The 25,544-nt window shown below is 46.6% G+C and overlaps 1 long non-coding RNA gene across 1 annotated transcript; it reads right to left on the bottom strand.

Moving 5' to 3' along the window:
* Positions 1 to 652: 652 nt before the first annotated feature.
* Positions 653 to 23,829, bottom strand: LOC127467258 (uncharacterized). Its single transcript, XR_007903029.1, has 4 exons — positions 23,656 to 23,829; positions 8,509 to 8,644; positions 5,869 to 5,919; positions 653 to 885 (listed from the first exon to the last, which is right to left on the bottom strand). It is a non-coding gene; the product is annotated as an uncharacterized LOC127467258 (long non-coding RNA).
* Between the last annotated feature and the right edge of the window lie 1,715 nt (positions 23,830 to 25,544).

Genomic DNA, 25,544 nt, shown 5'->3' on the forward strand with positions numbered 1-25,544 from the left:
GGCAGGAGACAGCTAAGCAGAGCACTCGCTCTCTGGATTCTCTCCAATATGGGATGAGGTCAGGACAACAAAGAAAAAGAAACAGCTGGATGGCTACAAAGCAGTGGAAACAAACAGGGTGGGACCAGGGCTTTCTCTTTCCTTCCCTTTTTATTTATCCAATGGGATTTCATTTCTGGGTGTTTTTATTCCCCAGGCACACAGTATCACCAAAGCAGTGTTTCCTGCAAGCTGCTATTGTGGGGAGCCTCCTCCAGCAGGCTCACCGTGCTGAGGGTGAACATATAAGTAGCACAGCCAGCTAATCCCTCCTCTGGTCGGCTGCCGGGAAATGTGAGGCGCAGGTCCTAGGGGTTCCCACTGAGATATTGCATCTCCTACACAAGCATTTTCATCTCGATTTTGGCAGGGTGAGGTTCATGCCCTCCCCTCCCACTTTATTATTTCGATTCATCACATTCTCATTACTCTACCCAAGGCTTTCTGGGCTGGGGGCCTTCACCTTGCATTTTTCGATCATTCTTTTTCCTGATTTTCAGTCAAATCATCTTAAAACAGCAAGCAGAAAAATTGCCAGTGGTGTGGGAAGGAGGTGAAAAAGAGGGGAGGGATGAGGGAATGGAAGATGGGGAGAAGACATGCCAAGCACGGGAGAGAGACAGAAAAGCAGTCTGCACATGTTCCCCTCTTGGGAGAGTTTTTCTCTCCCTGACATCACTTTATCCACAGTCAGAAATTCCACCTCAGGATTTGCCAAGGAGACAACACATTTCTCTGCTGGGCCACAGAGCAAGTGTGAAATGTTCTGTTTTAATGATTCACAGAAAAAAAAGGAACACAACAGTCACCATCTGATTCATATCTTCTGAAATCCAGCAGCCAAAGCTGTGGGAAAGGAGAGACAAATGAAAAAAGGAAAGGAAGAGAAGGTGTGGGTTTGTACATTTTTTTCTTCTTGTTGGACACTGTGGACCTAAGGAAATATAAGAAGGACCACGTTGGACTATTGCAAAGTTTAAGAGCTCCTAGTGTCCTCTGTCTGATGTGGCCTCCAGTAGATGACTGCAGAGAAAATACAAGGAACATTGCTAGTGCTGTTTCCCCTAGTACATGATCCCGTTTCCTCTCCTGAGCCAGAGATTTTAGCCACATCATCAGATTTGAGAGCCCTTCATAGACCTTTCTTCTGAAATGTTTTCTAATCACTTTTTGAGCCCATTCATACTTTTGGCATCCTAGACATTCTGTGGCGGCAAACTGCACAATGGAATTTTGCACTGCATGAAAATGTACTTCCTTTGGGTTGTTTCAAGCCTCTCCTTATTCCACAGAATCTTGGACTGGTTCAGGTCAGAAGGGGCCTCTGGAGGTCCTCTGGTCTAACCCTCTTGCTCAAGCAAGGCCACCTAGAGCCTGTTTCCCAGGACTATGTCCAGGCGGCTTTGGAATATCTCCAAGAATGGAGAGTCCACAACCTCCCTGGGCAACCTGTGCCAATGCTTGGTCACCCTTACAGTAAAAAAGTGTTTCCTGATGTTCAAAGGGAACATGCTGTGTTTCTGTTTGTGCTCTTTGCCTCTGGTCCTAGCACTGGACACCATGGAAAAGAGTCTGATCCTGACCTCTTTACAACCTCCCTAAAAGTTATTTATAGACATTGATGAGATCCCACAGAGCCATCCCTTCTCTATGCTGATGAGACCCTGATCTTTCAGCCTTTTCCAAGAGCAGGGGTGTCCCAGTCCCCTCACCATCCTCGTGGCTCTTTGCTAAACTATCTCCACTATGCCCATATCTCTCTTGCACTTATTTACTTCTATACCATTCATATATCTTGTACTTCTACTGTGTCTTCCTTCAAGTATCTCTTTTCCACAACATCCAGTTGTAGTTTATTCAGTGTCTGTTTTGGGGAAGCTGCTCTCTCCCTCAGTCCCCTTTGCCTCCCTACCTGGTACTTCTCCAGGTAACCTCAGAAATGTGCTCACTGCTCAAGGTACAGGTGAACCATGCACTGACTTACACAGCAGCAGCAGACCACAGAGAAGTTTCCAAAGGTTGGACAGGGCAAGCCAATCTTTAAGACAAGGATAGAAAGAAGAGTTAAGAAGTGATTTCTCAGTCATTGTTAATTCCGTCGTTGGAAGTTTCAGAATCACCAAAATTTTTGCAAACATGTAGAAAAGAAGAGTATGAATAACATCCTGCACAGATTCAGCAAGAACAGAGCTAGACAGACTCATCTGATCATCTGCAATGAGGTAATAAACCTTGCAGATGAGCAAGAAGGTGCAGATGCTGTACATGTTGATGTGTAAGTAAGGCTTGTGATACTGTGTCATATGGTATCACTATAAGCAAGAGAGGAACACCTGGACTACAACAAAATATGAAAAGATGGGTGCATGACTGGTCAAAACTTTTCTGAGAGGTTAGTTACCCATGTTAGGATGTGACACAAAAGCCCTGTCATGAATCTGGTCCCGATCAGCATTTCCATAAAGGACACAAAATCCAAGCACATCTTTTTACATTTGCAGGGTACAGCAAGCTGGGAGAAGCTGCCAGAAAGCTGGACACAGGACTAGAGGTCAAGGAAGACATGAGCAGGAAAAAGGGATACAATTCACTGATCCTCCATTGGATTCCCTTTCAGTCCCTCCAAAATAGGCAAGAAACCCTCAGTATGACCCGTGGAAGGCCTTTTCTCTGCTTACTCCTGCCTTTGGCTTAAATCACAGAAATCTATTTGGACACTGAGGAAACGCTTTCAGTGCAGTGAAGCACTGGGGTGGCTTGCCTGGGAAGACTGCTAAGACAAGGACACATTGGTCTTCCACACAAGGTGATGAATGAACAAGAGGCACTAGCCCTGCCTTCAGGCAGGAGGGGAGTGTAGCTGTCTTCCTGAAGTCTTGCTCAGACCTGCCTTTCTGTGATTTTTATCCCGATGATCCTTTCTTACAATATTGATGTTTTGTCTCCAGATGTTGTTATTATAATACTCCTTTATTCTCTGCTCCTCTGCTCCTGTTGCTCAAATGGCTGGTTTGACCAAGAGTGAGTATTTTTGACCTGGTATTCTCTGACTACACAATCATTTCAACACAGCATAGATCCAAGCTGCTACTAGGGTGGCATTGTCCTCTTCCCCTCCAAAATGTGCTTGCTCTTACTGCCTGGCTTGCCTGGCACCACAGACCAGTCAACTGTGCCTGACTTGGGTCAGGGAGACTGATCTAGCTGAAAACTCACCAGCTGGGAGGGAGGCAAGTGGAGAGATCAGTTTTCCATTACTTGTTCTGCTATCTCACATCCTTTATCTGTCTTGTCTACCTTGGATGGAGCAATTACATCTTGTGCTATGTTTGGAAAGCAGAGTGGAAATGTAAGGTGATACAAACACTGGTTTGAATAATCTTTTCCAGATTGAGGGATATCTAAATTGCTGAGCAGAGGAAAGTGGTGTCCAAGGAGATCCTCCTGCCCCTCAGATGGGAGCAGGGCTGTGCAGAAGCCCTGGGAGATGCCAATCACCACCTCAGAAGGCAATGGATCATACTGCATGGCACAGACTATTTCCCTGTTAACACAAGGAGGATGCCAGCAACCAGTTGTCCCATGTGTCAGCCCTGATCCCTACCCCTCCAGGGTCCTGCCCCTTGACCAGGGATCACCTCATTTTGTACATCTAAATCATCTGTCTAGCTGCTACTGCATTTATTTGCTACTCAACTAAAATCAACCAAATCTTGATATTTGGGAGAGGGAACTTTTTCTTTGTCACTAAATATGTTTGCTAAGACCTGGAGGGTTTGTTAAGGTTAGGAGAAATGAACACATGTCACTGAGGAAAGGGACTGTTCAAGGGATAAGACAAGGAAGATTGAGAGAAAAAAAGGAGCTGGTGTAAGTTCTGTCACAGAAAATGCATTTTAAAGTTACTTGACTTGTTTTAACCACAGCGGGTAATGAATGAGGTGCCCAAGGGAAGGCTCTTGGCTTTATTCCCATTCCCTGTAAAGACACTCCTCTGGGTGAATGCATGTCAGAGCAGTCTCTATCCTGACACCAAGTGGAGAGAGTTCACACAGACTCCTTTAAAACACCATCAAGTGTATGGAACTGCCAGTTAGGACAACACAGGATGTGCCACCATTCTAGCACCAGCGAGGCATCATGCGGGTTTTGTATTTATAGGATTTTCTTTCAAGAATCTGTCTCCTAGCAGCAGAAATAGATATTGGAGATAGTTATACATGACAAAAATCACTCTCTGGGCTCTTGCAGTTTTACCCTCCTATCCCAAGTTTCCACCAGCGTCATATGTGGTGAGCATCACAGTGGGTGCATGTGGATCATCTTTACTGGGAACAAAGTGGGTTTCAAGAGTGGTAGGGAAGTCACAGGATCACAGATGGGTTGGGGTTAGCAGGGACCTCTGGAGTTCATCTGATCCAACCCCCTAATCAAGCAGGGCTGCCTAGACCCTGTTTCCCAGGTCCATGTCCAGGCAGCTTTGGAATATTTCCAAGTATGGATAATTCACTACCCTGAAAGTGAAGCAGGTGGTGTCTTTTCCTTGGGAGGAAGTGCTAGTGCTTGGTCACATTATGGTGATGGACATTGTGGTGTGCCACAGTGGTCCCACCAGGCTGCTCCATCTCTAGCCTTACCAATTTTCTCAGGAGGGCCTGGGGGCTTGTCTGGTTCTGGACTACTCAGTACAAGAGAGACATGGAGCTCCTGGAGCAGGTCCATTTGAGGGCTATGAAGAGGATTAAGAATCTGGGGTATCTCTCTTACAAAGACTGGCTGAAGGAGCTGGACCTGTTCAGCCTCAAGAAGACTGATGGGGGAACCTCACTGATGTCTAGAAGTATCTGAAGGGAGAGTATCAAGAGGATGGAACCAGGCTCTTTTCAGTGGTGCCAAGCAATAGGACTAGAGACAATGGGTGGAAACTATGTACAGAAAGTTCCACCTGAACATGAGGAAGATCCTCTTTACTGTGCTGGTGACTGAGCACTGGAACAGACTGCCCAGAGAGGTTGTGGAGTCTCCCTCCCTGAAGATATTCCATTCCATTCCATCTAGATGCAATCCTGTGCAGTTGATTGTTCTTGAGCAGGAAGGTTGGACTAGATGACCCCACTCTGATCCTTTCCAACCTTACACATTCTGTGGTTCTGTGACTTTGCCCTTTCCTTGCACGTCAGAATTCCAGGGCTGAGTGGCCAGAAGCCATCCTTCAGAAGCTTCCCATGCTGCAGTTCAAGTCCTCACCCCCACCTTACCTCAAGCACCTGTAACATATCCTGAAAAATCTCTTGACTTTGGCCCTGGGATTAGATGGAGATCACTGCCAGCTGGGGTTCCACCATGGATTCAGCTCTGAAGCCTTCAGTTTCCCTTGCCTATCTGAGATTGTTTTCTCCCTGAATGTCTTACTCTTCACTCTTGCTTTGCACACCTCTACTTCTGCCTCCTGGGGTTAAAAAAATCCCTCATCATTTTGCAAGGTGCCAGAAAGTCACAGAAGCTCCAGTGCCAGCTATGGGCTAAGCTCAAACCCCCAGAAAAGAAGCAACACCATCCTATAGTGCTCTGCATCAGAAAGGTGAGAGCTTTTTTCCCAGGGGAAGAAACCCTGCATCAATTTAACGCAGAAAGGTATTAAACATATCTAGCATTGAGCTGTTCCATCCCTCTGACGGATGGCATTCAAAAGCAACACAGAAAGGAGGCACCAGTGCTGATAAATTTATGCAGCAAAAAGTATTCAGCAGCTGTCCTGTTTAAGTCATCTTTTAATTACTTGACATAGAAAAAAACAGGGAGAGGAAAATGTATCATGTATGGACTTACCCAGCTGATCCAGAGCAAAGAGAGCTGGAGCACCTTCGGAGAGCTCATTGTCTGAGGGAAGAAGAACAAATGCTTGGAAAGGTCAGCTGAGAGATAGATAGGGAGAGCTGGGGTGAAAACACTGTTTTAATCACACTGCAGATAAGCTCAGCCTGCTTCCAGTTACCCTGACAGCTTCCATGTGTGTGTTGTGGGTTTTCTTTTAAATCTGTTATTGAAAAACCACAGAATCAGGTCAAGACAGAGACTTGTCAGGGTGAACCCTTATGCCCTTTCTAGCATCACTGAAGAGCAAGAGCTCCTCTGCCCCACCTCTGCCCTCACTGGGATACCCAGCAGTGCTCCTCTTTTTGCCATGCCGCAGCTCTCTGCTCCCTTTCTCTAGTTCATCTGGCACTCAGGGCATGGCCAGGAGCATCCTGGCCACAGCAAAGCTTTCCTGCTTGCTATGGTCTACTCCAACAACAGCAGCTGGAGCAGGTTTAACCAGCAGGCGCAGGAAAATGCCCTGGTCAGAATTTTTTCAGAGGCTGAGCAAACCCTTGAGTCATTTGATAATAGCACTGCTGTAACTCAGTGCCTGTGGCAGGTTAGACCACGGGCTCTGAAAAGCCCTGAGCTGGTGACATTTCTCACCAAAAGCTTGTACAAGATTATTTTGGATCCCAAGACCAATCCCATAATGAGCCTACTCATTCTTGTCTGCTCTCAGCTGCAGAGAACAGCACACACTGATCTCTCACTGCCAGAAAGATCTGTAACCACAGAGGAATATGTGGCCAAGTGTAGAATGCCATTTGTGCCTTGGAGTTGGTGGGAAATTTCTTATTTTCAAACATTTCTTTCCATGTGAAAAATTATGCTAAATTGCACAAACTCAATGCAAATTAAAAAAAAAAAAATAAAAATTGCAGAGGGTGGGGTCTTTTCTGTTGATTTTTGAGGGGGTTGATGTTCTGGGGTTTTTTGTCCTTTATGGCTCATGACATTTTTTCAATGCATGGACCATTTGGTCCATGGAAAAACCTTTTGGTCTGGAATCTGGGGACCTGTGTGTTCCTAGGGGTTCAAGGAGAATGTTTAAGAAGGGAAGGTGCATATACCATACAGCAATCCATACTTAAGAGTTCTTGCCCCATGCTATAAAATGCTCTTAGGCCCACCAGTTAGAAAAAGCTGTAAGCCACTAGTTTAGGAGAGCAATGGGCTGCATACACCAACAGCCAATGTATATCTACAGTTGACAGTTTTGGATTTTTATAAACTCCTGGTGGCAGTGACTCTGCCATCGTCTGCCTTTACACACACAAGGACAGTGTAATTCTGCATTCAATAGGTATTTAACCACTACATCTATAAACAGTAACACAGACCACACACATAGCAAAGATTTATAAGAAATAACAGAAGCAGAGATTTTTCTAATGGGGGAAAAGGGTGGACTGCAGTGGACTGTGCTGGTCCCTTGCGAGCACCCTGCATAGGGTGCCTGCAGAAGCAGAAGATGTGCTATCATAAGGTTGCTGCCCAGTGGTGCTTGTCTGGGGGAGACTGAACCCAGGACTCAACCGCGTAAATCTACTTTACGGGTTCAAAAGCATAAAGCTACTTTTCTAATTCAGTTCTCGTGGAAAAGGAGACGATGCCACATCTTGGATGATCCCTTTCCCCTTCCCCCAGCATCTGGGCGATCAGCAGGAAGCCAAAGGAAACAGATGGAGATAAGCAAGCACTTTGCCAAAGCAAAATGTTTCCGTTCCCAAGGTGCTGCCATCTGGAAGTCTGTGGTTGTTTTGGTTTTAGTCCGGGGCACAACACATTCCAGACAAAAAAAGGAGCTTTGCCCATGGAGGGGCAGTTTGTGCTGGCCCAAGGGACGGGGACCTCTGGTGATAAAAATGAGCTGGGGCTGAGCAGGGAGCATTTCTGGCTGCTCCTGCCAAATGTTCAAACAAGGATTAAAAATCAAATAAAAGCAGCTGGCTGGAAATTAGGTAGAAAGTAATCAGTAGAGGAAATAGGTCTGCTGGCTACTTCCCATTGTATCTGCCCCGAAGAGCTTTCCTGAGACTGGCAGTTTCTGGAGAGCAATAAACCCTAACCTTGAGCTTGGAGGTCTTGTGCCATGCTGAGGTGAGCTGAAATCTTGAATGGTCCTGCACAGGGAGCACCAGTTAGGACAGCCCTCAGTCCCCTTGTCACTGCTGGGACAGCATGTATCCCTGCAGCCATCCTAAATTGTCCCACACAAATATGACTAAAGAGAGAAGAGAGCATTTTATCAGCTCTCCTGTCACACTTCCCCAACCACAGTCATCTACAGTCCTGCTTGTGGAGAGTGAGGGTTGTTACATCCAGCACAAGAGGCATATTAACTTGCCAAAAGATGGATGATGGGACCTTTTTTTTTTTTTCTGGTAAATGGCCACTCCAGAAAAGGAAAACAAGCCACAGATCAAGTGCCTGTGTCAATGTGACTGGACCAGAGGTTTCCCACTTTCATACCTAATACTGCCTTGCTCTGGACATAGCCCAGCAAAACCTCTGGGACCATTGGAAGCACAGTGAATGGTAGCAGCACATTGAGAAGGCTCTCAGCACTGTCACCGGGTGGATTAAAAATCAACAATTATATCCTACCTCCTTTCACACTGGAAAAGGGGTGGATCCCACCATGAGACAACCAGTTTGTTTCATCCAGCTTCCAGTTTTCACCAAGGTCCATCTCTGATCCACAGCACCACAGATCTGCTTGCAAGGCCTCCTGCTGCTCTCTCTGGGGAATAACCAGAAGATACTCTGAGTGTCTGTCATGCTGCTAGACCATGTTCAGCTGTGAGAACCTTACCTCAACAGAGGAAAATGTCAATATTACAGGAAAAAAAGAAAATTAATAAAAAATTTTGAGAAAAAATCCACGTGCCTCACAGGGAACTCTTGAATCAAGGAGTAGCTGACTCTGCCAACCCTCAACTTATCACCTTGACAAGTCTCCCTGCTGTGTCAGAAGGCCAACAATGATTGGACCTCTTGCATTTTCTCTTGTTGGTCTGACCAACACTTAGAAATTCCTAATCCATTATGATACTTGCAGGGATGGGGGTTTATTTCTGAGCAGGGTGATGTTTCATGAGGGCATCCATCAGGGATGTGGGTCTTGGCTTTACATGCCCAGCCATCAGGTCCTGACCAGTGAAGGGAGTGAGCAGGAGTGGTGGTCCTTGCTCCCACATCCCAGCCCCTCCATGGAGAGGAGTTGCAGGCTGGGAGTTATGATCAGTTACACATTCCAAGCCAGTGCTACTGCTGGCCATTGGCTCTCACAGCTGCCCCAACCCTGGAGTGGTGCTGTGAGCTATTAGGGAGCAATGGAGATTATTGAGCAGTTTAAGCTGGAGCTCCCTACCCTAAAACATTCCTTTCTGGTGTAGATACTGAATTATTTTCCCAACTATCAGTCATTCAGTGCAACCTACAGGATTGCTGCACTTGGGAATCCACATGGAGACATTTTTCCTCCCTTAATTCTTTGGACCTGTGCATCTGGGAAATCCCAGGCGTGAGTAGAGACTGGGAGAATAACTCATTGAGAACAGCCCTGCAGAAAAGGACTTGGGGGTTCTCCTGGATGAAAAGCTGGACATGAGCCAACAGTGTGTGCTTGTAGCCCAGCAAGAAAACTGCATCCTGGGCTGCAACAGAAGCAGTGTGACCAGCAGGTTGAGGGAGGTGATTCTGCCCCTCTGTGCTGCCCTCATGAGACCCCAACCAGAGTGTGTGCTCTGTTCTGCTGTATTCTGCTCTGGGGTCCTTGGCAGAAGAAAGATGTGGATCTGTTGGAGAGTGTCCATGCTAGAGCATCTCATTTATGAAGACAGACTGAAAGAGCTGGGGTTGTTCAGCCTGGTGAACAAAAGGCTCTGGGGACACCTCACTGCAGCCTTCCTGTACCAAAAAGAGGCTTATAAAAAAAAGAGTGACTTTTTACCTGGGCAGATGGTGATAGGTCAAGAGAGAATGGTTTTAAACTAAAAGAGGAGAGATTTGGATTGGATGTTAGAGAGAAATTCTTTACTCACAGAGTAGTGAGGCACTAGCAGAGGTTGCCCACAGAAGCTGTGGCTGCCCATCCCTGGAAGTGTTCAAGGCCTGGGTGGGGTCCTGAGCAACTTGATCTAGTGAGTGGCATCCCTGCACTGGGGTTGGAACTGGATGATCTTTAAGATACTTTCCAACCCAAGCCTTTCTATGCTTCTGTGGTTCTATGATCCCTGCTGGGGTAAGCACACAGGGGCATTTAATGCATCCCTGGATCTTCAGGATCACGTGGATCGGGGAGGCAAGAGAGTCCTTTCAGCATCAGGAAGAACACAACGGTGTTGGGATGCAATAACAGGTTACTATAGAACACTTCTGCCTCTGTGATAAGATATGAAAAGGAGGTTGCAAAAAGGACTTTCCCTGGCACTATCTGAAGCAAACCAAGACCCCAAATGGCACCAATAGAGCTGCTTTCATGGTGAGGTGAGTCCAATGAGATCCACCACACTAGCAGCCAGTCATCTCAGCCTCTGATCTTCTTCATCACCTGTTCTAGGACTTATTTTGTAATTTAATGCTGTCACCCTAATTCAAGGCACTCCTGGGAGGGACAGGCAGATGTTGATGAAGGGACACCATCACACCAGCACCATCTCCTTGGCAAATGAGGCAAAGAAAGAGATGCACTGGGGCCCTATCTCCACAAGGAAGCAAAGCATGGCTGAGCCATGCCACTGCGTTTCCCAAGCACTGATACCTCCTAGCTACAACCCTACTGGGGGGAGATGCTGCACCTGGTGGGGTGGGGGGAAGAGCCTGCAGGAAGGGACAGCAGCCCCACATGGACAGATTGCCCCAATGGCTCCCGGTACGACACAGCCCAAACCCTGACTCAGCCCATTGCCAACTCCCACCAGCGTGAACCATGACTGTGCCAGTGCTTCCCTGGTTGGCCAGACCTACAACAGGTCATTTCATACAGTCTCTTGCTCAACTCCTTAATTAAGCAGAATTAAATACTTGTCTGTATGTGTTTGCTGAGCAGCAAGCAGGACAGGTCACTACGTGTGCAGACAGAGCTGGACTGGAGTTTTTTTGATGTAGTAAATTCACCTGAAGTGCAATTAAGAGGTACTGAGACTCCAGGCAAATTTGAGGTGGATATATAATTAGTTTTGGCTGAAAGAGAATAAAAAGAATTCTGAGAAGAGCAGCAAGGCTCCATTTTGACATTTAAAAAATAAAACTTTTTTTTGTAGTTCTTTCAAATGCCATTTTTGGTTTGAAAGTGACCTAGTTTGCTTTTATTTTCTTTTTTCTTCTATTTTTTTAAGTTATGAAAAGCAGTAAATAATCTCAAACCAGAATGTCTCATGCAATGCTTTCGAAAAGAAATCAAAGAAGAAAAGAAACATTCTCCTTCAGGGGGTGACCTAAACCAAAAAGTATTTTCAATTTTTCCCTTCAGCCACTGAAATGAAAAACCTATTATTTGTACAGTTACACTACTGAAAAGCATCTCATCAATGTGTACTGCTAGCAATTTCTTCTTTTTACCTGCCAAGGGAGGGATTTGTCTGAGAATTCAATATAAGAGAGAAAGTAAAGGGCAATTTAACAACGTAGCATAGAAGATAAAATGGCTTTTCCATATCTACTCCTTTCTCTGAAAGAATGAAAAAGCAGACCTACAGACCTCAGCTCTCTGCCTGCTGTCCCACTCTGCTCAGAACCATATAGACATGAAACTCTGTAGACGCAAGTCCTGAGCTCCCATCACATAGAAAATTATTTGCAAATGTAAAACCTTCCGACTTCACTGACACATAAGGTCCAACCAATATTAGAGAAAGCAAAGGTCAAAACTTTTTGGGGGCAGTAACACCAGCAATGAGAAACACCTAAAAGACCATAAACCTCGGTCGTTGTTGTTGTTTTGGGGCATCCATCACTTCATTTCACAGCAGAGCCTGGTGCCAGCAGGGCCTGGTGGTGTCAGGTCTTCATAGCCAGCATCACAGGATCAGGGGTGGGTCTGTGGTCCCTGTCTCACCACAGAGCATCCATCGTGCCCACCCTCTGCTGTGGCTGCCCAACAGGATGGGATGGGAGGCAAAGGGATGGGTATAAACATGGAACAGGGCCCACTAGCTGTATTGACGTTCATGCAATAGACCTCTCAGTAAAATGCAGAACTGAAGAAGGATGCATCACCACTCAACCTGGTGTCTCACAAGGGCTGGGACATGAGCAGCTCCAGCTGCTTGAAGGGCTTGGCCTTGCTGCATTCGATAATCAACACCTGTTACCTCCGTCTTTCAAAAAGAAGAAAAGTCAAATGTGAGATTTTGACAAAAGGTCTGAATGAAGGTTCTCAGTCTCCTCCTAAGGCAAGGGGGGCTCACTTTACACACCTACAGCTTCCATCGGTCCTCTGAGGAAAAACAAGGTGAGAAAAGACTCACATTCCTGCTCTATGTCATATCATGATACAATATAGAAAGAAAAAAAGGGGGCTGAATGAGTTAAGACCCCTTTCACTCCAGTTTTTACTATATCTAAATAACACCCATGCAGATAACAAAGCACTGTCCATTTTCAACATAACCTGCAAATCTCTTCCAAACCACAGAAAAAAATTGCAAAATATTGTAATGACCATTTCAGCAAAGTTTTACAAGCCCTCTAATCTGACAGAAGTGGCTGTCGGAGCACAAACCCCAGTTAAGCTCCTTTGCTGCAGCATTTCCATTTCAAGACAATCTGCCATGCAGCTCCTCTGGACACTCACCAGCTGCACAGGGAAATTTTTTTTTAATACCATAAACTGCAGAATTCACATGGCCAGAACAACAGGAAAATAAAAGGTAATCACCTGAGACTAACCCAGACAGACAAGACATTAAAGTGTCAAACCCTCAATGCTACAGCACGCAGGGGCTTGATCTGGAGGACAAGTAAAGGCTGGTAGTGTTTGCACAAGCACTGCCCTCAAAATTGGCTTCATCCACATGGCTCACCAAAATCAGGTGAGTTGAGTGGTGCTGAGTGGTGTTGCAGATGCTGTACAAAGGATATCCCATTTCTTCGAGATATCGTTTCTCCTTGCATGCGGCTCAACTGCAGAGATTTAATGGCATCCACCTGCTTGACTGGGGTAAAATTCAGTGGCATCTTCCAGAAGACACAGACTCAGCCACTTCTCCCCTTCTCCATGAGGGACAAAGTAGGGCACAGTTTCACGAGATGCTCAGTCCAGTCTGATCCAGACATTGCTAGAGCAATGGTGACCAGCTGGAGGTGGTGATCACTTAGGGCTGGTGATACTTACACACCACCTTGCTGGTCTGAGCCCTCTGAGTAACACATTGGAGCCCTTTGCACTCAGTGATTTATTTGTTTAGATGAACAACCTTTCCAACCCCTTGTAGCACCTAGGAAGAGATCATATATAAACCTTTCTGAGCAGAATCTGTCCTGAGCGAGCCTGACATTGTGGGGTGTACACAGCTGGCTCCTGGGACCATGGCAGCCCCAAGCAACACCACCACATTGCTTGGTGGCCAGGCCAGGGCAAGTGACTGCAGAGCCACCATCAGCCTGTTCCAGTCTGGTGTAAGATTGAGCATTGGCAGGGACTGTGACAGGAAAAAAGGCTACACAACAGCTGAGGTGGTCACAAGCCACAGAAGGTCTGGCAGATGGGCAGCAGGGAGGACACTGAGGAGAGTGGGTTTGGGTATCAGTTTGGTGAGGAGGCTGGGACAGGAGAAAAAAATCTGTTTCTGTTCATGTTGCAAACCCTATGGTGGGGACTGGCATTGCTAGTGTGTTCTCCAGCAAGAGAGGGCACTGACCCTAACCTGTGCCTCTGAGCAATTTGTGCGGTTTGGGATGGATACTAACCACACCAAAGGGACAAGGTGGGCAACCAAGGCAGGACTGAGGCTGAGAGAGGAAGCAGGGACTGAAGAAAAGAGCTTCGTCCAGCTAGAGGAGAGGGAGAGAGCTTGGCCAGACCGTGGGAGAAGGACTGGGGCAACAGCCTTTCAACAGCCATATGTGGGATGAAACGCTACCAGACAGATCACTTTCCCTGGGATGTTTCCAGGACCCTGCAATAATACAGGGACAGCAACATAGCCTTCTTCTCATCAGGCACAAGCTGGGAATGTCCATCCCCACGGTCACCAAAGTGATATAGATGTCCTTATGGCACCTACACAATGATCCAGATTCTTCCTACTCACAATGAGTCCAGAGAAGTCAAAGTATCCCCTGACCCACAGTTTTGCTCAGAGTAAAACCTTTGTGTCAAAAAGGCCGTGCATGCCGAACATGGGAGCAGTGTTGAGAGGAAGTCACGTCACCTGGGCAAGCAGCAGCTGCTCTTGAGCAGGTACAGCTGCCCTGGGAAGGCACTGCCTTCCTGCAGCTGCTCATCTGCCCGAGGGCAACAAGAGCGGGAATGAGAAGGTCTGACAAGCCTTATAGAGCTGAGCAGGGCAGGATCAGGCCTTTAAGGGGACATTACAAATTCATTTAACCTGGAGCACAATGATCACAGCAAAAGGCACAGTGATAAACTGCTTCCCCCATACCCCAGACCTCAGCCTGATGGCTGCCTTTAATCACCCACAGCTGTTCTTTATGCCTTGGATGTGCTCCCCTTTAATTAGCCCAAAAGGTGACTAATGAACTATTTGTTAATGTCATCAATCAAAAAGCTCTATTTGTAGTTAGTCTGAAAGACCGTTTTTTTTTTAAAGCATCAAGTTTCAGCCAACTGGCACAGAGCATGATCACAAGCTAATTACATGATCTCATGGCAGTTATCTCAAACTAATACATCATTAATCTGATTTTACAACAGCTAAAGGAGAAGCCCAGAGTCAAAAAGCACTTGAAGGCTCCACAGTCCCCAGGACCGGAGCCCTTTTTATAAAAGCTGTGGGTTTACACACAGCAGGCACATGTCAGGGCAAGCTGTAAGTTGTATTGCTCCCCTTGCCCTGACAAACAAAAACATTTAGGATCTGGGAAATACACAATCTCCTCCAAAGGTAGATTTCCCCAAAGCATAGTCGCTGTTCCCCTGGCCTATAAGGATGACCAGAGCAGGAAGGGGCTCGGAGTCAGAATCCCAGTGTTGCTCAGGAACCCCAAGGCATTTTTTATAAGCTTTCTGTTTGACAAAGCCCTTTCGAAGGACTTGTCCCAGTCTGGTCTCAAGGGGCAAGTGGGTAGTTTCAGATCACCTGCAGTGCTGGGGATGGGTGCTAGAAGCTCCTCTCTATTCTCTATATCTTTTTGGATATAAAGGTAGGAGGCAAATCAATAAATACATTCCTATTTACATGTCATGATTTACTTTGACTAGCTCATTGCTAGCTAGGAACAACCATCTACACACATAACCAGGAACCAGACAAAATCTTGAAAACCTTGGAAAATACTATCTTTCATTTCAGCCAAACCCTTTCTCTCACCCCTGAGCAAGTGTACCCCCTGAAATGGTCCCAAAGGAGTTCACGAACTTGTCCCAGCCATCCCACAGGTATGGCAGGATGCCAGGGTCTACCTTGCAGTGCTCCAGGACCACTGCTCTGATTACAAAGCACAGGAGGTGCTGGGTGTGCATATCTACGCAGATTTGGGGTGGGTTTAAGATGCTCCAAGTCACCACATGGAATAAAATTTCTCTTTCTTATTTCTCTGGTTTTCTTCCAAAATCAATGAATTGAATTGCAACTCAACAATTCAAACATTAAAGTGCTTGAAGTGAAGCCTGTGTCTCCCTTTGTGTCTATTGCAGAGCTGGCTGTACTAAACTAATAGCTCCAAACACCACCACACCTCAGCTGTGCCAGTTATCTTCACAAGCAATTAGCTGCCAGGTTATTTTAACCATAACAATCACTTATCTACTTAAGAGAGAATAATTTCTCTGTGCTGTTCCCATGACCTCTCAGAAAATACACAACTGCCTTTTTTTTGCAGTCCTAAGAGAAAATGTTCCTGTTCCAGCCTCAGTTCAGACAAGATCTTTAAAGAAATGGTAAAGTAGAAATGGTAAATCTTACCTGACAAAACACCTGTGATTTCTCTGGTGACAAAAAGTGTCTGTGCCTCGGTGCTGCAAGACCAAAGCTTTCCCGGGAAATGTTTGTCCTCTGTTGAGTAAGAGCTCCACAAAAACTATGCAGCCATTGCCTGGACTTGCTTTGGTTTGGGCAGGTAAGTTACGGGAATTCAGCTGCTCCTGTGTGTTCAAAGAGCTTCAAAATGCTGTACACCACCTATCGCATTATGGTTCCCACAAGTATGCAAGGTATGCATCTGTCTTCCTGAGTCACGTAATTATCTTTGGGAAAGTAGCCTGCAGAAGAACGGCAGAGGGAAAAACCCCCAAGCAGCCATATAAATCCCTCAATGGTTATCAGTAGATGTATAAGAAGATGTCCTCGAACAGAGGCGTTGCTAATCCCTATGTCCCCAATGCCAAGCTAGCGGAGATGCTAGGCTGTCCACTTCCTGCCTTCCTCAGCAGTTTGCAGCACCACATGCAAGAATATCAAGGAGAAGGAGCAGCACAGTCTCAAAAGCAACCACAGCACTGGAAGAGTCAATCCAAAGTTCATTGTGCTGCACAGGTTATGGGGTGGCCTCTAGCCAGGAGGAAATGTAGGGTGAAATAGTCCCTGATGACTGCTGTTAATGAAGACTGAGTCATCGGTGACACAGAACGAAAAAATGATGTGATGCAGCAGTGTCTGGGCTAGTTACATCTTGATAAGGATGGTGGGTGTCTTTCTGGGTTTTCTGTTGAGTCAGAAGCACCTGGGGAAAGTGATACCAGGAAAGGAATATCTGCCATGATCAAATGCCACCTCAGGCAGTCTCAGAAGGGGAATAAATAACATGAGAGAATGGAATACCACGTAGGTGAGTTTTCCAAAGAAGGCCCTTGTACTAAGCATAAGGAAGGAAATAAGGCCAAAAATGAAGAGCAAACAGTGAAGGGAGCCTTGATTACACCACCTTCTCACAAGGAAAAGCATGGTCTTAGCATGGTGAGAATGGCTCCAGCAGATGTTCAACTTCTGCTATGTTTTTTCAGGGTTGCCAGTTTTCCCAGATTACTTACAACAAGGACATCTCAGAAGTAAAGCTCTAAATCCTACATGACAGCAGCAAGCCCACTTGAGCGTAGGCAGCCACGCAGTTCTGGTAGATGTAAACAGATCTTGGTTTTTGCTCTATCTCCTGAAAGACCAGCTCCATTTATCATCTCTCCTGGTGACTTATGGTACTCAGGAAATTATTTCAAAATTTTGAGCTCAGCTGTTAAGTACTTCCAGCTACCAGGTTAGACAGAAAACCTCACACCTGGGAGTCAAACAGCTCCCATTCCCAGGGCCAAGAGGGCTTCAAGCACCGATGTGCACTGAATGACAAAGAGAAATGTGCTGTGCAGCATTTAAGCCAACTCTGGGGCTTGGTTTTATCACCCTACTCCAGCTTTGGCCATCACTGCTTAATGTCTCCGTCAGTATCTGGCGAGGGAAGGTTGGGATGCTGCCAGGCATGAGGTGGATTGCAGTCTGCCTGTGTATTCAGGAAGCCAGCAGGTCCAGGAGCAGCAGATATCAGCTGGATTAACAAAGACCATCAGATATCCTGCATTCCTATACCTCCTCTAAAAGCATATCTCAGCTCTGGCCACGAAGGAAAAAGCGTTCAAACTCTTACCAAGAGGCATTTTGGGTACTGCCAGCATGCTGTGGCAGCAGACAATTTGTGGAGCAGTGAAAGATTCTGGCTGTGCTGCCACCTGTGCACAAGTGAGGAGCTGAGAGGAGCCCTGGCTGTGCTGGTATGTCCCAAGGCCATCCTCACATCCAGGCTCACTCACTGCAGCTGCAAAGCAGCAGGAGCAGCCCTGGCAGTGTCAAAGCTCTCCCACCAAGCCTCTGAGGTGCTGGTGCACTAAGCTGCATCCTGAGGATGGGGATGCCACAAGGCTTCAACTCTATAGTGAGAGAAACTTGGAGAAACCACTCTGCTTGGGCAGAAGTCAACTGATGGACATTTGTGTAATGGAGACTTTGGGTTAGGCTTGTTTTTTCAAAAAAATTCCTACATAGTGGGCTTGCAATTACAGTAACACCAAGTCCTGATGGCTTTTGCAGGCCTGCTGACTCGGGGCATGCACTTACCCTTCTCCCAGCATGTCTGTGCAGGGCTGTGGTCACCCCACCATGGCACAGGCTTATCTGCTCCTGCACAAACATCCCAGGGAACCAAAACTTCCTTCAGAAAGGTGAGCAGCTGACACCACATAATTCACGGCACTCCATTGCTCTTATGCTGTGAGTCACGAGCTTCCCAGCAGATTTACAGCCAGTGGCACCAATCTACCTCAAAGACAAATGGAGTGGATATTTTCAGCCCAAGCAAAGCTCCCAGGTGAGTTGAGGCGAGGCAGAGATGAGCAGTCATTCTCCAGTGTTACATCTGCTGCAGAAGGGTTTACCCACAAAAGGGGTGCCTTTTCTCTCTTCCCGTCCTGTGCTGAGGACAGGGGATGGTACTGGATATCAGCAGCCTCCTGCTCTTTCTCCAACCACATCACCTGAACTTGGCACCTGGTGCCCATGTAAAAACTCCTGTCCCTCACACCTCATCCTGCTCACCAGTGCTTCTGAACTGATGGGGGAAAGGTCTTCAGAACAGGGTCTGTCTTCTGCTCCACATCTGCCCAGATGCAAACACAGCACCCCCCCAAAAGAGTGGAGCAAATGGAAACAGATGAGAGAGGCCATCCCACCGTTGCTGGCAAATTCTATCTGAAAACAGATACTTTTTCCTAGGAAAACCTTCCTGGGTTTCACCCCACAGGGCAGCTCAGGGATGAGGCTGGGAGATTGCCCATATCCTGAACACTGGTGGGCTCCTGCACTGCTGCTTCTTGAATAGCAGCAGAGTCTCTTGGCTGAGGGCTGGTTTGTCTCCTGTCCCCACGCCCAGACCATGCCATGCATATAATGCTATTTCATTCAGAAATACTGCTGGGTTATCTTTGCCAAGACAGGAAGAGAAGGGAAGGATGACTGGTGGTAGGAAGGAGATAAGTTCCATCCCAACCTCAGGCAGCAGAGAGTCTGAGGTTACTTGTGGGGCAGGCAGAGATGGGCAGCACTTGTGTTACTCAGTGGTGGGAGTCAGAGAGGAGTTCTGTCTCATTGATACCCTGATGGACAGCACAGCCATAATCAGTGTCATTTTCTCCCTGGTGAAGGACAGGGCAGGCTGAGGAAACTTCTTTGCTCCAAAACACAAGTACATCCTTCAATGCAATGGAGGCTCATTCAGGATCTCTGCTGGCAGGTGTGAAACACTTAAACTTCTTGTTCAAGCTGCAGTATTTTTCAGAAGACTGAATTAGACAAAATATTTACAGCTCTCTCTTCAGAGAAAGCTGCTTTTGGGGCTGTCATTCTGTGGTAAACAAAATCAGAGCTCTGAGAGGAAAAATAGAGAGGGAATCCAACAGCATCTCAATGAATCGCTTCCCCAGGATCAGACAAGAGCAGAAAAGGGGTCGGTAAGGTGGTGGTGATACTGGTGACTGTGGGAAGAATTAATGACCAAACCACACCTCAGTGGCCTGTGTAAATGATGCCTTGTCCTTCCTTCCTTATCTGACTTCTTGTAGGGGTTATGGCATCCCACACTTGGTCTGGATCCTAATTTTTCCTCTTTCAGTTCAGGGTTGCTCTGGAACCTTTGCTTCCTGCAGCTTCCTGTGTCTCACCCATGCACAGCCCTGATCTCCCCCAGCCCCATATTTTTCCATCCAAGGGCAAGCCCATACTCAATCCCAGCTCATCCAGCACCTGCATGCCTCTCCTGGCTGCAGGAGTCCAACACTGGACACCCCAATCCCAGCTCTGTCAGTGAAAGATGCTGGTTTTCGGGAGGTGCTGGTGTGGAGGCCCTGGGTCCTGGCTGATTGTCTAGCTGGCCTCATGGTACACTTTTTGGGACAGACACACAAATGGATGTTCACTGATGGTTTCACATAGGTGAAAGAGGAAAAATCAAGTCTTGCTTTGGTGGGCTGGAATATTTAAAAAGCAGACCAAATGGGACCCCAATATAACAGTAAGTTGCAAGCTTGCTCACTTCTACCACATTAAATAGAATGTGAAAGTCTTTCTGTGGTGGTGGGGAGAAGAGAAAAAAATCTCTTTTGTCTCCTTACACCCAAGAGTCTGGTGCTGATTTATGAGGGTGTGATCTCTGCCTTTGGAGTCAATCATGGCACAGGCACCTAACATCTTCCAGTGGGATCAAAGAAATGCGGCCACCAACTGTTTTCTCCTGATTTTCTCCTGGCTGCCTGCCCTTCTCCCCAGACTGTGCAGTGGGATGCTGTGCTCACCTTCCACCCCACATCCTCTTCAGGTGCAGAAGGACCTGGATGTATCCAGGGCTCATGCCCACCTGATTCAGGGTCCCCTCTGCCCACTGGCAGGTGAGCCAGGACTGCTCTCTGGGCGTGAGGATGGTGCAATTATAACCCCCACCACTAATCACACTGAGCAAGGGTTTGGCCAACAGTCTTAGGTACAGCACGGTGGTGGCTCAGTCCCTATCACCAAGCCCCTGCCTCATTCTATTTAGTTCTTGTGAAAAACTGGAGAAGATCTTGGTTTTGTTCCACATCACAACAAACTCAAAAGCTGAAACTTCTAAATAGCTCACAAAAGAGAAATGCCATTTTCCAGCCAGGTCTACTTGCTGCTTAGGAAAAAAATCCTGTTGCCACTGGAAAAATATCAACATTGTAGTAGCATTTGTTCCAGTTGTCATCTCCTTTCCTTTCACATTACTACCTGAGTATTTGTTAGACTTGTGTTTTGCAGCAGTAATGAGGTTCTGGGTTGTGCATATTACTTAAACTCTCATCAAGGAAGCAAAGTAACAACTATCCACCCCATGGCCTGATGATTCACAAGAGACTCTGATGAACACTCTGATGCCGTGTAACCAATATGAAGTATTGGTGAGGAACAACCATAAACATTGTCTACTCAGGTCAATTATGGAAGAAGAGTGCCTAACAGGATGTGTCCAGCTGCATCCTGGAGACTAAGACACCAGGTGACTTAATCATCCCCTGAGGTAGTGTGACTTTCACATGCGTATTACTGAAAAATTCATTAGCAATCCAACAGTGGTGGTAGAAATTCTCAAATGGAAACAGCTTCAGGTTTGGGGCAAAGAGAGACCTTGTCAAGTCAATGATGTTCTCCCTGTTGACTTTAAGAGATGATGGACCAAAGTAAGTGGATGGGAATAGCTCTTTCTTTTTACTGTATGGCACACAGCAACTGCCCTACACTTCTTAATAGCCAAGAAGACACCTCCATTAGCACTGACATGTTTGTGATGTTGCCAATAAACTAAAAAAGCTTCCTGTGGCTTTACCAGGCACTTCACTCTAACAGTCAGTCCTACCCACGTTGGTCACTATAATTCAGAAATATTGTAAACATGAACTCTTTTCAGAGAGCTGTTTAGGGTTTTCTTTTGCTACCACTCTTAAATGAAGAATAAACTTTAAATTCTATTAAATATATTAATTTTTGCCTGACTCCCTCTCCCTCAAAGAAAGAAATTGCTCTCATGCCTTTTTCTGTTCTTTCTGCAACCCATATGCTGGAAGCATTCTTGGTAGGTCTGAGCAAATTGGAGGTATTTTTCTTCTAGGGTATGGATCAATTCCATGGCTCTTCTCCAAAAGATGGTGTGACAGAGGCTGCCCTTTCCCTTTTCCTTCCTTCCAGTAGCCACTTAACTCAAGCTCCCCCCAGGAAATTACGGCAGTCCTTGTTTCCCTCCATATCTCAGCCTTGTCTCTCTCCAACAAGCAGACAGGGCCCCTTGCAAGCCCACCTTCTCCTCCCCTCTGGGGACACTGAACCACATTGAATGTACAGCTTGGGTTATCTGCAACACCAAGATTTAGGCTTTTTCTTCAAGATTTTTTCATGAAGGATGAAACTTTACATACATGCTGTGTATGGAGACTGAAGGAAACCAAATCTACCTCTTTTCCCCCATGGGCAAGCTGTAACATCTCATTCTTGGCTGTCTGTGGCTTGGGCCATGCCAGTGGGGTTTCCACTGCTATTTTTTTCCCAGGCACTGTAGCCTGCACACATCTCTGAAGTTTTCCAAAGGGCTGTCATTTGTGTCCACAGTGGTCAGGACCCACAGAGGCCGCAGGGATGCTCCCTGCCCATGGAAGAGCCTTGTCGACCCAACACTTGCACACACGGGGGTCAGCAGCAGCTCCTGCAGCCTCTGTGCCCACCCCACGGCCTTCCAATTGCCAGAGGAATCAATATTTCCCTGGAAAATATCAACTGATCTTTTTTTTTTTCCCTTGTTCCTCATTTCAGGAATGTACTACTTTCAACAAAACTTTTGCCAGGAAAAGTTTCTTAGGCTGGAATTTTTAGTTCATGTGTGGAAAAACCACCTGGGAGGCAGCAGCAATCAGCACCTTAACCCTTTGGTTATGATCTTAAATTCTAAGTCTTTTTCTAGCAAAATCAATAAATTAAAAAATACAAATATGAGATTTGGTCCTCCTGTGAAGTTGAGGGGAACAAAAGCTACATAAAGCTAGAAGTGTTTTTTCCCAGCCATAGCATGGACTGTTTTACTCCTGGGGGAAGTTCTCCACGCATTTTCCATGATTTGCATGTCCAAGGCCAGGATTGCACCATCCAGCCTCTCTGCCGCTCAGCTCTGGGAGACGAGAAGGGCTCAAGGCTCCAGCAGATGTTTAACAACTTGTGGCCAAACTGAAATGCAGAGGTGATGGATGTTCTATGCTAACTTGGCTCAGCCCTTCTGTCCATCCACATTCTGCCTAGGCAGCAAAACACCACACATGGCTATGACTGCTTTTCCCTACCGGCGCCAAGTGAGTCCATCCTCACAAATGAAAATGCACCACTGAAACACCTTCAGGACAAAACTCCTGTTCCTCACAGCTTGTCCTTCTTACCAGTTCTTCTGAACTGGTGGGGGAAAGGTCTTCTGCTAAACATCTGCCCAGCTGCAAGCACTGCATTCCCCCAAAAAAGCAGACAAATGGAGAAAGAGGGTCACATTAGGCAATGGGATGAAAAAGGCCAGTCCACTGTGGTTGGCATATTCTGTCTGAAAACAGACACTTTTTCCTAGCAAAGCCTTTCTGGACTTCATGGGGCAGCTCAAGGAGGAGATGGATGGGAGCTAGTCCTTACCCTGAGCACTGGTGGGGTGCTACACTGCTTCCTCTTGGGCATAGGAAGAGAAGGAGAGGGACAGATGAGAAGCTGCAGGGGGTGGGGAGGGGGGAAAGGGCTGCCACCTTCCAGTGCTTTTGTGAAATGAGCCCTTTATTTCCCTTGTTTTCCTTTACCTGCCACCCAAAATGAAACTGCTACCTCCAGCCCTATCCAACATTTTGTTTTGAACAGAACTTTCTATTCTTTACTTTGTCATTTTACTGACAAAACCACCACTACCAAAAAGTAACATCAATTTAGATACCTATCAGAGTGTGTTTCCTTTCCTCCTTCAATTTATTGGTTCAGCAGCAAAATCAAACACAGCCATCCCCATGACTGCTCTCTGGCCACCACTGGATCAATAAATAACAGCACTCCATTTCCAGCTTACCTCGAGAGGTCTCTTCTTGCACTGGCAGTTGTATCCAGCTCTCCTGCTGTGAGTCTTCCCATCCCCAGCATCTCCTTACCCCCAGCTGTGGGGCTGATCCACCTGCACAGGAAAGGCTCAGGAGACCCTGTTACAAAACTGGACATTGGGTGCCATCGCTTAAGACAGGATTAAAATCTATGTGGTGGTGGAGTTATTCCTGGCTCACGTTGGCATGTGTGGGCACAGGACTTGGTGCAGGGAGCTAACATGAGCCTTTGACATCACTGGTTAAATTTAGGGAATTAGCACACACCTAAAATGCTCTGGAGGGAAGCTAATGCTAAGCTGACAGGAGAGAGACAACATCCTGCAACCACCTCTCACCCAAGCACAGGGTACGGGATGGAGCCAGGAGTTTCTGCACCAGTTCCACTGCTATGTTGCATTGCCCCTTCAAAAATAACCCCCCATCAAGGTACACTGTGCTTTGCTGCAGAACAGAAGCAGACACCCTCCCTGGGCATGCCCATGACATGGCCAAAGGGACCCATCCTGAAATCCCACAGCCCCATGGAGCTGCTTGTCCTTGCTCTGCTAGTCCAGGTGGAAGGCTGTGGGGTGACAGAGAAGCCCCCTACATGGTGATAATGTGGGAGGGGAAGTAACTCGAAACAGGTCCCAGTTCATGGACTCCCCAACAGCCTTGTGCAGCTGTCACAGCTGTTCCCCCCCTGGGGGTGCTGCAGCTCCCCCTGGCCAGACCAGCCCTGACAGGAAAGCACCTCCAAAGAAAAGGAAGGTAGAAAAGTCACAAAAGAGGCAGCTCCCTCCAACAGATGAAGAGAAAATTCTAAAATCCAAGAGGAGTCTCTGAATCCCAAGTCTGTCTGAAGTTTGTAGAGATGGGTGGAAGATGTAGCTGTGTAATTGCAATGCCAGTTGGTTTTGGCAGCCTCGGTCCTTACAGAGGATGGCTTCTGCAGTTTATGGTATACTTCATGGACACTACTTTTCTCTTGATTCTTTGCTGATTCTTGCAAAGCCCTCTCTAATCTCTGTTTGAAGAACATCCCAGGAAGCAGTTGTAATAATACCTTTGAATTTTCATGACTTTTGTATGGAGACCATGAGACACCCAAGTGTGACATGATGAGAAGCAGCTCTCTGTTTCTGAGTGTACCATCTTGCACGAGCAACTGCCTTGTTTTGCTGCAGTCCTGTGGCACCTGAATAATGGACACCGGGGTATTTTGGGTGCGAGGAAAGAACCATCTGTTTGCTTTCCTGAAGCAGTAGCTCTGCAGCCACCAAACAGTTAGTGAAACAGCAGTCACAGGAAGCACCTAATTCCAAGACAGACCATGAGAAAGAAGAGAACCCTTGATTGCTTTCTCAGTACTTGTCCCTAGCCCGTGGTAAGAGCAAAAGGCAGTGGAGCTGAGCAGGCTGATGGCCCTCAAGTCCAGCCTCTTGTTTCTGACATTAATGATGCCTAAGAGTACACTAATATAATCTGTAGAGTTTACTGTAGTATAATTAAATTTTCTTCAGCTTTTAATGAAATTTATTGGATACGTGGAAGGACTGCTGACAGCATTTCCAAATTTCTCTGTCTTGAGGAAAATCTTCACCATAGCTTCAGCCTGTGAAGCTGCTCCATGCCTTTGGGATGTGGGAGGCTCAAGTCCAGGATGTTCCCTCCACAGCAAATCCCACATGGGCCCTTATTAGCACGGTGCAGGAGAATAGTATACTCATTGCATCAGGAGGGTGATGTGTTTCTCATAATTCTGGAATAATTTTCATTGCAAAATTCAAATGTTTTTCAATTTAAATTTAAATATTTACTCTTGGGGTATAAACACCTGGCGTCTTCAAGAATCAGGTACCATCACTTTCATTTTCTT

The sequence above is a fragment of the Manacus candei genome, unplaced genomic scaffold (assembly GCF_025592945.1).
Source record: "Manacus candei isolate 608988 ecotype Guabito, Panama unplaced genomic scaffold, ASM2559294v1 h1tg000014l, whole genome shotgun sequence".
Lineage (NCBI taxonomy): Eukaryota > Metazoa > Chordata > Aves > Passeriformes > Pipridae > Manacus > Manacus candei.